General features: G+C 42.5%; 1 pseudogene; it reads right to left on the minus strand.

The window, feature by feature from the left end:
- Nucleotides 1–14,563, minus strand: part of LOC110502149 — a 45,642-nt pseudogene that overhangs the window by 4,879 nt on the left and 26,200 nt on the right.

The raw sequence follows: 14,563 nt of genomic DNA on the forward strand, positions 1-14,563 counted from the left end.
ATCTTATAGTCTCTGGCACAAGAACAGGTTTTAGAAATCCACATCTCAAAAAGAAAGCACTTTACAGGAGGACAAGATGCTGAAAAGCTATTGTTTCTCTCAGCAGTTAGATCGTGCCCTGGTCCATTTCAATACCTTGACTATTTGCCAAATGAGAGTAATGGATGTGTTACCATGGAAATGTTCTCATTCAAATCACTTTCTATACCTGCTGCTTATCAGGTAATCACTGCTTTAAAAACATTAAGGAAAGGTAATCACTGCATTAAAAACATTTAGGAATAGTAATCACTGCTTTAAAAACATTAAGGAATAGTTGTTATGCACGTGATTGAGGACCCAAAAGCGGTTTAACAAAAACAGAGTTCTTTAATGTCGAAACACAGGTAAGACATAGATCCTCTTCAAATGGATATGATGGCAAAAATAAACAACCCGCAGAGAGGGCGACAAATGAAACATAAAGTCCTTCTGAATATCCCAGAAGAGTTCCCCTTCTAGCAGCAGAGGAGAATAGCTGGGTTAGAGTCCCCTTCTAGCAGCAGAGGCGATTAGCTGGGTTGTAGAGGACAGAGGTACCTGATCACACGTAGCCTCAGATGAACAGGCAGATTCCGACAGGACAGGACAAGGTTGAAGCAAACAAGACGATAGTTTGGTTCTGGCATGAGAAACTCAAACGAGAATCTGACAAAGACAGAAGCAGGAACAGAGAGAGATATAGAGACCTAATCAGAGGGAAAAAGGGAACAGGTGGGAAAAGGGTGAACGAGGTAGTTAGAGAAGACAAGGAACAGCTGGGGGAAGGAGGGGAAGAAAAGGCAACGCAATACGACCAGCAGAGGGAGACAGGGTGAAGAGAAAGAACAGGAACAAGACACAACATGACAATACATGACAATAGTAATCACTGCATTAAAAACATTAAGGAAAGGTAATCACTGAATTAAAAACATTAAGGAAAGGTAATCACTGCATTAAAAACATTAAGGAAAGGTAATCACTGCTTTAAAAAACATTTAGGAATAGTAATCACTGCTTTAAAAACCATTTAGGAATAGTAATCACTGCTTTAAAAAACATTTAGGAATAGTAATCACTGCTTTAAAAACCATTTAGGAATAGTAATCACTGCTTTAAAAAACATTTAGGAATAGTAATCACTGCTTTAAAAACCATTTAGGAATAGTAATCACTGCTTTAAAAAACATTTAGGAATAGTAATCACTGCTTTAAAAACCATTTAGGAATAGTAATCACTGCTTTAAAAAACATTTAGGAATAGTAATCACTGCTTTAAAAAACATTTAGGAATAGTAATCACTGCTTTAAAAAACATTTAGGAACAGTAATCACTGCTTTAAAAAACATTTAGGAATAGTAATCACTGCTTTAAAAAACATTTAGGAACAGTAATCACTGAATTAAAAACATTTAGGAACAGTAATCACTGCTTTAAAAAACATTTAGGAATAGTAATCACTGCTTTAAAAAACATTTAGGAACAGTAATCACTGCTTTAAAAAACATTTAGGAATAGTAATCACTGCTTTAAAAACCATTTAGGAACAGTAATCACTGCTTTAAAAAACATTTAGGAACAGTAATCACTGCTTTAAAAAACATTTAGGAACAGTAATCACTGCTTTAAAAAACATTTAGGAACAGTAATCACTGCTTTAAAAAACATTTAGGAATAGTAATCACTGCTTTAAAAAACATTTAGGAACAGTAATCACTGAATTAAAAACATTTAGGAACAGTAATCACTGCTTTAAAAAACATTTAGGAACAGTAATCACTGCTTTAAAAAACATTTAGGAATAGTAATCACTGCTTTAAAAAACATTTAGGAATAGTAATCACTGAATTAAAAACATTTAGGAATAGTAATCACTGCTTTAAAAAACATTTAGGAATAGTAATCACTGCTTTAAAAAACATTTAGGAATAGTAATCACTGAATTAAAAACATTTAGGAACAGTAATCACTGCTTTAAAAAACATTTAGGAACAGTAATCACTGCTTTAAAAAACATTTAGGAACAGTAATCACTGCTTTAAAAAACATTTAGGAATAATAATCACTAAAAAACGTTTTATCATCAATTTCTCTCAGCCAATCGTCAGTCATTTGGGAAAGGTATGCACTGCTTTAAAAAACCATTAAGGAAAGAACACTTGTATCTGATATCACTCACAGAGTAGGCAGCTTACTGAGTGACTAATTCTACTACTGCATCATGTTCATAGCTTTCTCTTTGCCAGAAGAAACAAAGCTCTACCAGATGTATATCTAATGCAGATACATTCTGACCACTAGATGGCAATAAACACAAACTAAAAGGTTCTGCGCTCTAAAAACATGGACAGTGCATTTGGAAGGTTTTCAGACCCCTTGACGTTTTACCACATTTTGTTAAGTTACAACCTTATTCTAAAATGTATTAAATATATTTTCCCCCTCATCAATCTACACAAAATACCCCATAATGACAAAGGAAAACTGGTTTTTAGATTTTTTGCAAATGTATTAATTGAAACTACTGAAATATCACATTTTCATAAGTATTCAGACCCTTTACTCAGTCCTTTGTTGAAGCACCTTTGGCAGGTATTACAGCCTAGAGTCTTCTTGGGTATGACACTACAAGCTTGGCACACCTGTGTTTGGGGAGTTTCTCCCATTCTTCTCTGCAGATCCTCTCAAGCTCAGTCAGGTTGGATGGGGAGTGTCGCTGCACGGCTATTTTCAGGTCTCTCCAGAGATGTTCGATCGGGTCCAAGTCCGGTCTCTACCTGGGCCATTCAAGGACATTCAGAGACTTGTCCCGAAGCCACTCCTGCATTGTTTTGGCTGTAGGCTTAGGGTTGTTGTCCTGTTGGAAGGTGAACCTTCACCCCAGTCTGAAGTCCTGAGCGCTCTGCAGCAGGTTTTCATCTCTCTGTACTTTGCTCCATTCACCTTTCCCTCGATCCTGACTAGCCTCCCCGTCCCTGCCACTGAAAAACATCCACACAGCATGATGCTACCACCACCATGCTTCGCCGTAGAGATGGTCCCATGTTTCCTCCAGACGTAAAGCTTGGCATTCAGGCCAAATACTTCAATCTTGTTTTCATCAGAGCAGAGAATCTTGTTTCTCATGGTCTGAGAGTCCTTTAGGTGCCTTTTGGCAAACTTCAAGAGGGCTGTCACGTGCCTTTTACTGAGGAGTGGCTTCCATCTGGCCACTCTACCATAAAGGCCTTATTGGTGGAGTGCTGCAGAGATGGTTGTTCTTCTGGAAGATTCTCCCATCTCCACAGATGAACTCTGGAGCTCTGTCAGAGTGACCATCGGGTTCTTGGTCACCTCCCTTGGTCATCTCCCCCGATTGCTCAGTTTGGCTGGTCGGCCAGCTCAAACTTCTTCCATTTAAGAATGATGGAGGCCACGGTATTCTTGGGGACCTTCAATGCTGCAGACATTTTTTGGTACCCTCCCCCAGATCTGTGCCACGACACAATCCTGTCTCAGAGCTCTACAGACAATTCCTTCGACCTCATGGCTTGGTTTTTGCTCTGACATGCACCGTCAACTGTGGGACAGCTGTGTGCCTTTCCAAATAATTTCCAATCACACCACCAATCACACCACAGGTGGACTCCAAACAAGTTATAGAAACATCTCAAGGATGATCAATGGAAACAGGATGCACCTGAGCTCAATTTCGAGTCTCATATTAAAGGGTCTGAATACTTCTGTATTTTTTACTTCTGAAAACCTGTTTTCGACTTTGTCATTATGGTGTATTGTGTGTAGATTGATGAGGATTGTTTTAGAATAAGGCTGTAAAGTAACAAAATGTGGAAATAATTCAAGGGGTCTCAATACTTTCCGAATGCACTGTATGCCTTTGCTCAATGCACGAATTAAATGTAATGAAAACCTTGAATCTCATCAATTTATACCATGTAGATGAAGGAGATGTGTTTTATAGGGTTGGATAAGCTCACCTCATCTAGATGAAGGAAATGTGTTGTATAGGGTTGGATAAGCTCACCTCATCTAGATGAAGGAGATGTGTTGTGTAGGGTTGGATAAGCTCACCTCATCTAGATGAAGGAGATGTGTTGTATAGGGTTGGATAAGCTCACCTTATCTAGATGAAGGAGATGTGTTGTATAGGGTTGGATAAGCTAACCTCATCTAGATGAAGGAGATGTGTGGTATAGGGTTGGATAAGCCCACCTAATCTAGATGAAGGAGATGTGTTGTATAGGGTTGGATAAGCCCACCTCATCTAGATGAAGCAGATGTGTTGTATAGGGTTGGATAAGCTCACCTCATCTAGATGAAGGAGATGTGTTGTATAGGGTTGGATAAGCTCACCTCATCTAGATGAAGGAGATGTGTTGTATAGGGTTGGATAAGCTCACCTCATCTAGATGAAGGAGATGTGTTGTATAGGGTTGGATAAGCTCACCTCATCTAGATGAAGGAGATGTGTTGTATAGGGTTGGATAAGCTCACCTCATCTAGATGAAGGAGATGTGTTGTATAGGGTTGGATAAGCCCACCTCATCTAGATGAAGGAGATGTGTTGTATAGGGTTGGATAAGCTCACCTCATCTAGATGAAGGAGATGTGTTGTATAGGGTTGGATAAGCCCACCTCATCTAGATGAAGAATATGTGTTGTATAGGGTTGGATAAGCCCACCTCATCTAGATGAAGCAGATGTGTTGTATAGGGTTGGATAAGCTCACCTCATCTAGATGAAGGATATGTGTTGTATAGGGTTGGATAAGCTCACCTCATCTAGATGAAGGATATGTGTTGTATAGGGTTGGATAAGCTCACCTCATCTAGATGAAGGAGATGTGTTGTATAAGGTTGGATAAGCTCACCTCATCTAGATGAAGGAGATGTGTTGTATAGGGTTGGATAAGCTCACCTCATCTAGATGAAGGAGATGTGTTGTATAAGGTTGGATAAGCTCACCTCATCTAGATGAAGGAGATGTGTTGTATAGGGTTGGATAAGTTCACCTCATCTTGATGAAGGAGATGTGTTGTATAGGGTTGGATAAGCTCACCTCATCTAGATGAAGGAGATGTGTTGTATAGGGTTGGATAAGTTCACCTCATCTAGATGAAGGAGATGTGTTGTATAAGGTTGGATAAGCTCACCTCATCTAGATGAAGGAGATGTGTTGTATAGGGTTGGATAAGCTCACCTCATCTAGATGAAGGAGATGTGTTGTATAGGGTTGGATAAGTTCACCTCATCTTGATCGATCATCTGCTCCTTGAACTTCTCTGCCCACTGGCTGTGTTGGTTGATCTCATCATCCTGAGATAGGAGCGAAGAAGAAAAATATGTTTCAATACAAAAATGTTGCATTCATGTTTGGCTTTACCAAGATTCTGTAATCCACTTTTTGGAGGGGCAGCTAGCTAATGCAGGGCTGTGGCTGTTACTGTGAGAGGGATTTGTGTTTACACCAATATGTTCATTTCATTTCATTTCATTTCATTTCACCATTATGACCTAGGGCAAACAAACCTAATAATCCCTCATTAAAATTAATAGTTGGGTGATTAAAACAGATTTAATATAATTCCACAGAATTATGCATGTATGCTATTGTATAGTATTTGCATATGATTAAATACATTAACTGTGGTTAATTATATCTATAAAACTTCAACCACAGACACAGCCCCTTTCCAGTCATCCATGACCATGAACCTTCATCCCCCAGGGAATCATCCTGCTATATGTGCTCTTGGAATGAAACTGGGAACATTCGGAAAGGGAAGCTCCATCCCTTCCTACCCACCTTGTCATCCAGCTGCTGGTATATGTTGGTGATGAGCCCCTCATATCGGGTCTTCTCCTCGTCCAATAGCGGGACACGGTGCGGGGCTATGGTGTTGATCATGGGTGTGGCCGTGGCGTCACCACTACTGTCTTTCTTCTCCTTACTGCTCAGCTGCTCCTCCACTGGAACAGCCTCACCTGGGAGAGGGAGGGAGGGGGGAGGGAGGGTTGAGACGAAGGGAGGGGGAGAAGGAGGGAGGGGGAGGGATGGAGGGGCAGAAGGAGGGAGGGTTGAGACGGAGGGAGGGAGGGAGGGTCGAGACGGAGGGAGGGAGGGTTGAGACGGAGGGAGGGGAGGGGTGGAGGGGGAGAAGGAGGGAGGGAGGGTTGAGACGGAGGGAGGAGAGACGGGGAGGAGAAATGGAATGACAGAGGCGGGAGGGAGACAGGAGGGAGGAAGGGGGAGAGAAGGGGGAGGGACGGAGGGGGCAGCAGTGGTTAGAGTGATGGACCTCAACCAAACATGTAAGTTGTGGGTTATGGAGAGGGACAGCAGGGACAGCACTGACAGATTTTAGCTCACTAAATGTGCCTACACATCCTTATCACATTCATCAAGTGAGTGTGTGAGAAAATGCACTAAATAAACTGTACAGAAACCTAGTTCAGGGGAGAATAATATCTGCTATCTGTGTCTACGATCCTTCCATTCCGTCTTTTATGATTTGTTAGTTGTATTGAAAAGCACTATACAAATAAAGTTATTATTATTATAAATACAACACATCCTAGCACAAACCACTAACATTTCTATAGGATCCAGGAATATATTGGGACATGATTAAAGTGACAGGTGATGAGGCAACTTCTTAGGGATAGGTGTCCCGTCAACAGGACAGTTGTAAATCATGCAGCGCGTTGTCAAGATCACAGATTTTAGAGAAACAACAAATGTCGGTACATAGAAGTGTCTTATATCGGCTGAAAGCTTAAATTCTTGTTAATATAACTGCACTGTCCAATTTACAGTAGCTATTACTGCGAAAAAAAAATGACATGTTATTGTTTGAGGAGAGCTCCTAACAACAAAACACTTTTTTCAACGCGATAGGTTTGATAAATTCCTCTCTGAAGGTGAAATGTGTACTTACATTCTGAAATATTGCACTGATTTATCATCCAAAGGATCCCAGAGATAACATGAAGTGTCATTTTGTTAGATAAAATCATTTTTCATATCCTAAAAAGGTCCATATAGCATGCACAATCTATTTTGTATTTCCACTCGTTCAATTTGCAAAGTAAGGAATCTGTAAAAATCGCACCCTAAATGTTGTTTGAACGAGTCAAATCACATCTCTATTCCTCAGAGATCCTAGAAGGTAACAAGACTTCACTATTTCATTAAGGGTGTAGTATATCCTATAGGACATCATATTTGGTCAGAGAGCGACGCCTTCATGGCACGTAGATGACGCGGGTGGCCATCACTTGAAGGACTGTATTTTTGTCAAATAAGCACCAATCGGGGTCAAACAAAGCTAGCTAGATAGCCGAAACCCCGCCTCAGTCACAAAATGTAGGTGCGAACCTTTTGCGACAGCATGCCTCTTCCTTTTGGACACAACATATAAGAATATTCAGAGTTATGAAATTATGAAAACTGGTTTGTTTTGCAAATGTTGAACTTATAATATGGCTACTAATACTTGGACAGCTAAATCAAAGTCCAAGTATACAGATTTGACGATATTCTTGCAGAAAAAGGGAATATGAATGCGAATGTCCCCTTCACGATTTGCCCAAATGTACCTGGGGACTTAGTATTCTTGTTCACACATTTTTCAAGTTATCCATCTGAAACTTTGCACATACACTGCTGCCATCTTGTGGACACTATCGGAATTACAACCAGAGTGATGGCTTTAACTATGACCTTTCTCTTGCATTTCAAAGATGGTGGTAGAAAAAGACCGGTTGGTTTTTTCTTTGTATTTTCTTCAACCAGATCTAATGTGTTATATTCTCCTACATTCACATTTCCACAAACTTCAAAGTGTTTGCTTTCAAATAGTACCAAGAATATGCATAGCGTTGCTTCAGGTCCTGAGCTACAGGCAGTTAGATATGGGTATGTCATTTTAGGCGAAAATTTAAAAAAAGAGACAGTGGGTTGGACAGAGAAAGTGGGGAGGAAGAGTTACGAGAGGACAGAGAGAGGGGGGAGGTAGAGTTACGAGAGGACAGAGAGAGGAGGGAGGTAGAGTTACGAGAGGACAGAGAGAGTGGGGAGGAGGGGGGAGGTAGAGTTACGAGAGGACAGAGGGAGGGGGGAGGTAGAGTTACGAGAGGACAGAGAGAGTGGGGAGGAGGGGGGAGGTAGAGTTACGAGAGGACAGAGAGAGGGGGGAGGTAGAGTTACGAGAGGACAGAGAGAGGAGGGAGGAAGAGTTACGAGAGGACAGAGAGAGGGGGGAGGTAGAGTTACGAGAGGACAGAGAGAGTGGGGAGGTAGAGTTACGAGAGGACAGAGAGAGGGGGGAGGTAGAGTTACGAGAGGACAGAGAGAGTGGGGAGGTAGAGTTACGAGAGGACAGAGAGAGGGGGGAGGTAGAGTTACGAGAGGACAGAGAGAGGGGGGAGGTAGAGTTACGAGAGGACAGAGAGAGGAGGGAGGAAGAGTTACGAGAGGACAGAGAGAGGAGGGAGGTAGAGTTACGAGAGGACAGAGAGAGTGGGGAGGTAGAGTTACGAGAGGACAGAGAGAGTGGGGAGGAGGGGGGAGGTAGAGTTACGAGAGGACAGAGAGAGGGGGGAGGTAGAGTTACGAGAGGACAGAGAGAGGAGGGAGGAAGAGTTACGAGAGGACAGAGAGAGGGGGGAGGTAGAGTTACGAGAGGACAGAGAGAGGGGGGAGGTAGAGTTACGAGAGGACAGAGAGAGGAGGGAGGAAGAGTTACGAGAGGACAGAGAGAGTGGGGAGGAGGGGGGGGTAGAGTTACGAGAGGACAGAGAGAGGGGGAGGAGTGTCTGTAGTGGTGTCTGTGTATGTAGCTGTGTCTGTAGCTGTTGCTGTGTATGTAGCGTGTCTAACTATCTGTGTATGTAGCTGTGTCTGTAGCTTTGTCTGTGACTGTGTCTGTGTATGCAGCTGTGTCTGCAGCTGTAGCTGTGTATGTAGCTGTGTCAGTGTCTGTAGCTGTGTATGTAGTGGTGTCTGTGTATGTAGCTGTGTCTGTAGCTGTGTCTGTGGCTTTGTCTGTAGCTGTAGCGGTGTCTGTAGATGTGACTGTAGCCGTAGCCGTGTCTGTAGCTGCGGTGGTGTCTGTAGCTGTGCCCTTGTCTGTGGCTGTCTATGTAGCTGTGTCTGTCTTTGTGGCTGTGTCTGTGTATGTAGCTGTGTCTGTCGTTGGGCCGATGTCTGTAGCTGTGTCTGTAGCTGTGCCGTTGTCTGTGGCTGTGTCGGTGTCTGTGGCTGTCTATGTAGCTGTGTCTGTCTTTGTGGCTGTGTCTGTGTATGTAGCTGTGTCTGTCGTTGGTTCGATGTCTGTAGCTGTGCCGGTGTCTATATATGCTGTGTCTGTATGTAGCTGTGTCTGTGTCTGTAGCTGTTTCTGTGTCTGTAGCTGTGTCTAATCTACAATGCAGTGTCTGAATGTGTTATCTTAGCTGAGCTCACCCAGAGAGAGAGTGCGAAAATACACTTTCAGTCAGAAATTATGGGTAACTGTGGCAACAGTCCGTCCATCTGCACCATCAGCTAATGCAGTATGCTCTGGTGGATGACACAGCTAGAATGTTATGTGGCATTCCATCTCTCTCCACACTCCCTCCCTTTTGGTTCCAGGTCGAACCCTTTTGAGTTAAATGTAGAACCCAAAAGGGTTATCCTATGGCGACAGCCAAATAACCCTTTTGGAACAGTTTTTTGTAAGAGTGTAGCCTCCACAATGGAGAACTCTGACCATAATGGTCTTCACATGTGGAAAGGGTAAACAGTATCCCCCGTTTGGGAGAATCAACAATCTGTTTGCATTATTATTATTATTATTATTATTATTATTATTATATTATAATTATTATTTTGCAATGCAAATTGGAGATACACTGTATATATAAAAGTACGTGGACAACCCTTCAAATGAGTGGATTCGGATGTTGCTGACAGGTGTATAAAATCGAGCACACCGCCATGCAATCTCCATAGACAAACATTGTCAGTAGAATGGCCTTACTGAATTATTTTTCTTTGAAGAGCTCAGTGACTTTCAACGTGGCACTGTCATCTTTCCAACAAATCAGTTTTAAAAATTTCTGCCCTGCTACAGCTGCCCTGGTGAACTGTAAGTTCTGTTATTGTGAAGTGGAAACGTCTAGGAGCAGTGGGAACGCATTTCTGGAGGGATGATTCATGCTTCACAATCTGGCAGTCTGACGAACGAATCTGGGTTTGGCGGAAGCCAGGAGAACGCTACCTGACCCAATGCATAGTGCCAACTGTAAAGTTTGGTGGAGGAGGAATAATGGTCTGGGGCTGTTTTACATGGTTCGGGTAAGGCCCCTTAGTTCCAGTGAAGGGAAATATTAACCCTACAGCATACAAGACATTCTAGATGATTCTGTGCTTCCAACTTTGTGGCAACAGTTTGGGGAAGGCCTTTCCTGTTTCAGCATGACAATGCCCCAGTCCACAAAGCAAGGTCCATACAGAAATGGTTTGTCGGTGTGGAAGCACTTGACTGGCCTGCAGAAAGCCTTGACCTCAACCCCATCGAACACGTTTGGGAGGAATTGGAACACTGACGGCGAGCCAGGCCTAATCGCCCAACATCAGTGACCTCAATAATGCTCTTGTGACTGAATGGAAGCAAGTACCTGCAGCAATGTTCCAACATCAAGTGGAAGCATTCTCAGAAGAGAGGAGGCTGTTATAGCAGCAAAGGGGGGACCAGCTCCAAATGAATGCCCATGATTTTGGAATGAGATATTCGACCAGCAGGTGTCCACATACTTTTGGTGATGTAGTGTAAATGTTTAATTTATATCAACCTCAATATCAAAAATACAAAAGTACTATATCAAAGGATGCAAGTCTTCACAGCAGGTTGCTGGCTGACTAATGAGTACAGAGAGGAGGGCTGTGATCATGGCTACAAACCCAGCATCCAGAAAGTATATGATGATGAACATACTGTTGTTGAAAACACAACAAGTCTAAACATGTCAGTTTGTTTGACAGAAAACCTCTATCCAGGTCAGAACAGAACTCAGCCCAAACTGAGATGACAAATTGCCTGCTGCTTAAAATCCCATCAATCGACCAATTTATTCTCGCAAGGATTTAATTTGGAAAAAACAAAGCTTGCGAAGGGGGAATAATCAGTGAGTAAATTAGAATGCGTGAACGGATGAGTGGTTGGGGAAAACATCTCCAGTCCTCATCCTACCATATTAGTCAAGTCTATTCTACACTTGTTCAGTAGCCAGGATGAACAAAACCCCTCTGGGTCATCCACACATCTTCTATAGGACTTTCATTAAAACAATCTCATCAAATGAAAACAAACTTTCATCAGTTACAATGTTGCTTTATCTAGACACATCCCCTACAACCCCATGACCTCTGACTGTCAGTGAAGACCTTAGCGTTCATAGGACAGAAGAAGGTGGGAGATGTGTGGAAACTGTTTCTGATGCTCCCAGAGAAGGTTGTGCAGTAGAGTAAACTGGGTTCACAATATATTCAATTGGTTTGCGTAAATGATCATAATTTACTGTGTATGCCTTGCAGTCGAGATGTACTAATCAGAATTCTAGTCTCGTTAGACCATAATTGCTACAGCTCCTCCACTTTCGTTTGTGTGCTCTCTCTCTCTCTCTGTTACCTTTTCTCCAGCTTTTGAGCTCGGTCTCCAGTTTCTGGATCATGTATTTCAGGCCTTTGGTCTTCTCCTTCTCGTACTTCTTCTTCCACTCCTCAGCTGTCAGCTCCTGGTTCACTGACACTGTGTTCTTAATGGTTTTAGCTCTGCAACATAGAGAGAGAGAACGAGAGAGAGAATGAAAGAGCGAGAGCGAGAGAGAGAATGAAAGAGCAAGAGAGAGTGTGAGAATGAAAGAGAGAGAGAGAGAGCAAGACAGGTTGGAATGGATGGACAGTCCATGGGTAAGGGAATTGCTTATAAAAGAGGCCATATAAAGTGAGGAAAAGGGGGATACCTCGTCAGTGGTACAACTGAACAAAACATCAATACAAAACTTAAAAATAAAATATACAAGGAAATCATTATTTGATTATGTAAAGCAGGGATCATCAACTAGATTCAGCCGTGATATCCAATTGGTAGTTACAGTCTTGTCCCATCGCTGAAACTCCCCTACGGACTCAGGAGAGGCGAAGGTCGAGAGCCGTGCCTCCTCCGAAACATGACCCTGCCAAGCCGCACTGCTTCTTGACACACGCTTAACCCGGAAGTCAGTCGCACCAATGTGTTAGAGGAAACACCGTCCAGCTGGCAACCAAAGTCAGTTTGCAAGCGCCGGGCCCGCAACAAGGAGTCGCTATGGCGCAATGGTACAAGGAAATCCCGGCCGGCTAAACCCTCCACTAACCTGGACGATGCTGGGCCAATTGTGCACTGCCTCATGGGTCTCTCGGGCAAGGCCAGCGGTGACACAGCCTGGGATTGAACCCGGGTCTGTAGTGAAACCTCAAGCACAGCGATGCAGCGCCTTAGACCGCTTCGCAACTCAAGAGGCCCCCAGAACATAATTACAAATAATTTGTAGACTGCAAATTAACCACAAGAAGCGCAAACAGATATAACATTTGACTAAAACATAAGCATTTCAAACATTGCTTACATTTGTATATGATCACGTGTCTCTATTATGCATGGGAACACTTGGGAACAGATGACCAAAATTAAAATCACTTTGAGCTGATTTGCTGGTATTTTTATAGTCTTTAATGTCCAACAATGAAAAAAAACATTATATACAGTGCCTTGCAGAAGTATTCATCCCCTTGACGTGTTTCCTATTTTGTTGCATTACAACCTGTAATTTAAATAGATTTTTATTTGGATTTCATGTAATGGACATACACAAAATAGTCCAAATTGGTGAAGTGAAATTAAAAAAATGACTTGTTTCAAATAATTAAAACATTAAAAAAAAAACGATAAAGTGGTGTTTGAATATGTAGTCACCCCTTTGCTATGAAGCCCCTAAATGCGATCTGGTGCAACCAATTACCTTCAGAAGTCACATAATTAGTTAAATAAAGTCCACCTGTGTGTAATCTATGTGTCACATGATCTGTCACATGATCTCAGTATATATACACCTGTTCTGAAAGGCCCCAGAGTCTGCAACACCACTAAGCAAGGGGCACCAGGAAGGCCAAGGAGCTCGCCAAACAGTACAGATTGGGGTTGGGTTATAAAAAAATATCAGAAACTTTGAAATCCCACTGAGCACCATTAAAACCATTATTAAAAAATGGAAAGAATATGGCACCACAACAAACCTGCCAAGAGAGGGCCGCCCACCAAAACTCACATATCAGGCATGGAGGGCATTAATCAGACAGGCAACAAAGAGACCAACGATAGCCCTGAAGGAGCTGCAAAGCTCCACAGCGGAGATAGGACCACTGTAAGCCGTACACTCCACAGAACTGTGCTGTCCAGAAAAAATTGGTGCTCACTAAAAGGCATGTGGGAGACTCCCCAAACATATGGAAGAAGGTACTCTGATCAGATGAGACTAAAATTTAGCAGACATTTTGGCCATCAAGGAAAACGCTATGTATGGCGCAAACCCAACACCTCTCATCACCCCGAGAACACCATCCCCACAGTGAAGCATGGTGGTGGCAGTATCATGCTGTAGGGATGTTATTCATCAGCAGGGACTGGGAAACTAGTCAGAATTTAAGGAATGATGATGGTGATAAATACAAGGAAATTCTTGAAGGAAACCTGTTTCAGTCTTCCAGAGATTTGAGACTGGGACGGAGGTTCACCTTCCAGCAGGACAATGACTCTAAGCATACTGCTAAAGCAACACTCGAGTGGTTTAAGGGGAAACATTTAAATGTCTTGGAATGGCCTAGCAGTTTTGCCTTGAAGAATGGGCAAACATCCCAGTTGCTAGATGTGCCAAGCTTATAGTCACATACCCCAAGAGACGTGCAGCTGTAATTGCTGCAAAAGGTGGCTCCAGAAAGTATTGACTTGGGGGGGGGGGGGGGGGGGGGGGGGTCAATAGTTATGCATGCTATAGTTAGTTTTTTTGTCTTATTTCTTGTTTGCTTCACAATAAAAAAATATTTTGCATCTTCAAATTTGTAGGCAAATCAAATGATACCAACCCCCAAAAAATACATTTTAATTCCAGGTTTAAGGCAACAAAATATAAAATGCCAAGGGTGTGAATACTTTCACAAGCCACTGTATATATAAACTCAGCAAAAAATGAAATGTCCTCTCACTGTCAACTGCGTTTATTTTCAGCAAACTTAACGTGTGAATATTTGTGTGAACATAACAAGATTCAACAACTGAGACATAAACTGAACAAGTTCCACAGACATGTGACTAACAGAAATTGAATGTGTCCCTGTACAAGGGGGGGGGGGGGGTCAAAATCAAAAGTAACCGTCAGTATCTGGTGTGGCCACCAGCTGCAATAAGTACTGCAGTGCATCTCCTCCTCATGGACTGCACCAGATTTGCCAGTTCTCGCTGTG

This window comes from Oncorhynchus mykiss, chromosome 22, assembly GCF_013265735.2.
Source record: "Oncorhynchus mykiss isolate Arlee chromosome 22, USDA_OmykA_1.1, whole genome shotgun sequence".
In the NCBI taxonomy this organism is placed as follows: domain Eukaryota; kingdom Metazoa; phylum Chordata; class Actinopteri; order Salmoniformes; family Salmonidae; genus Oncorhynchus; species Oncorhynchus mykiss.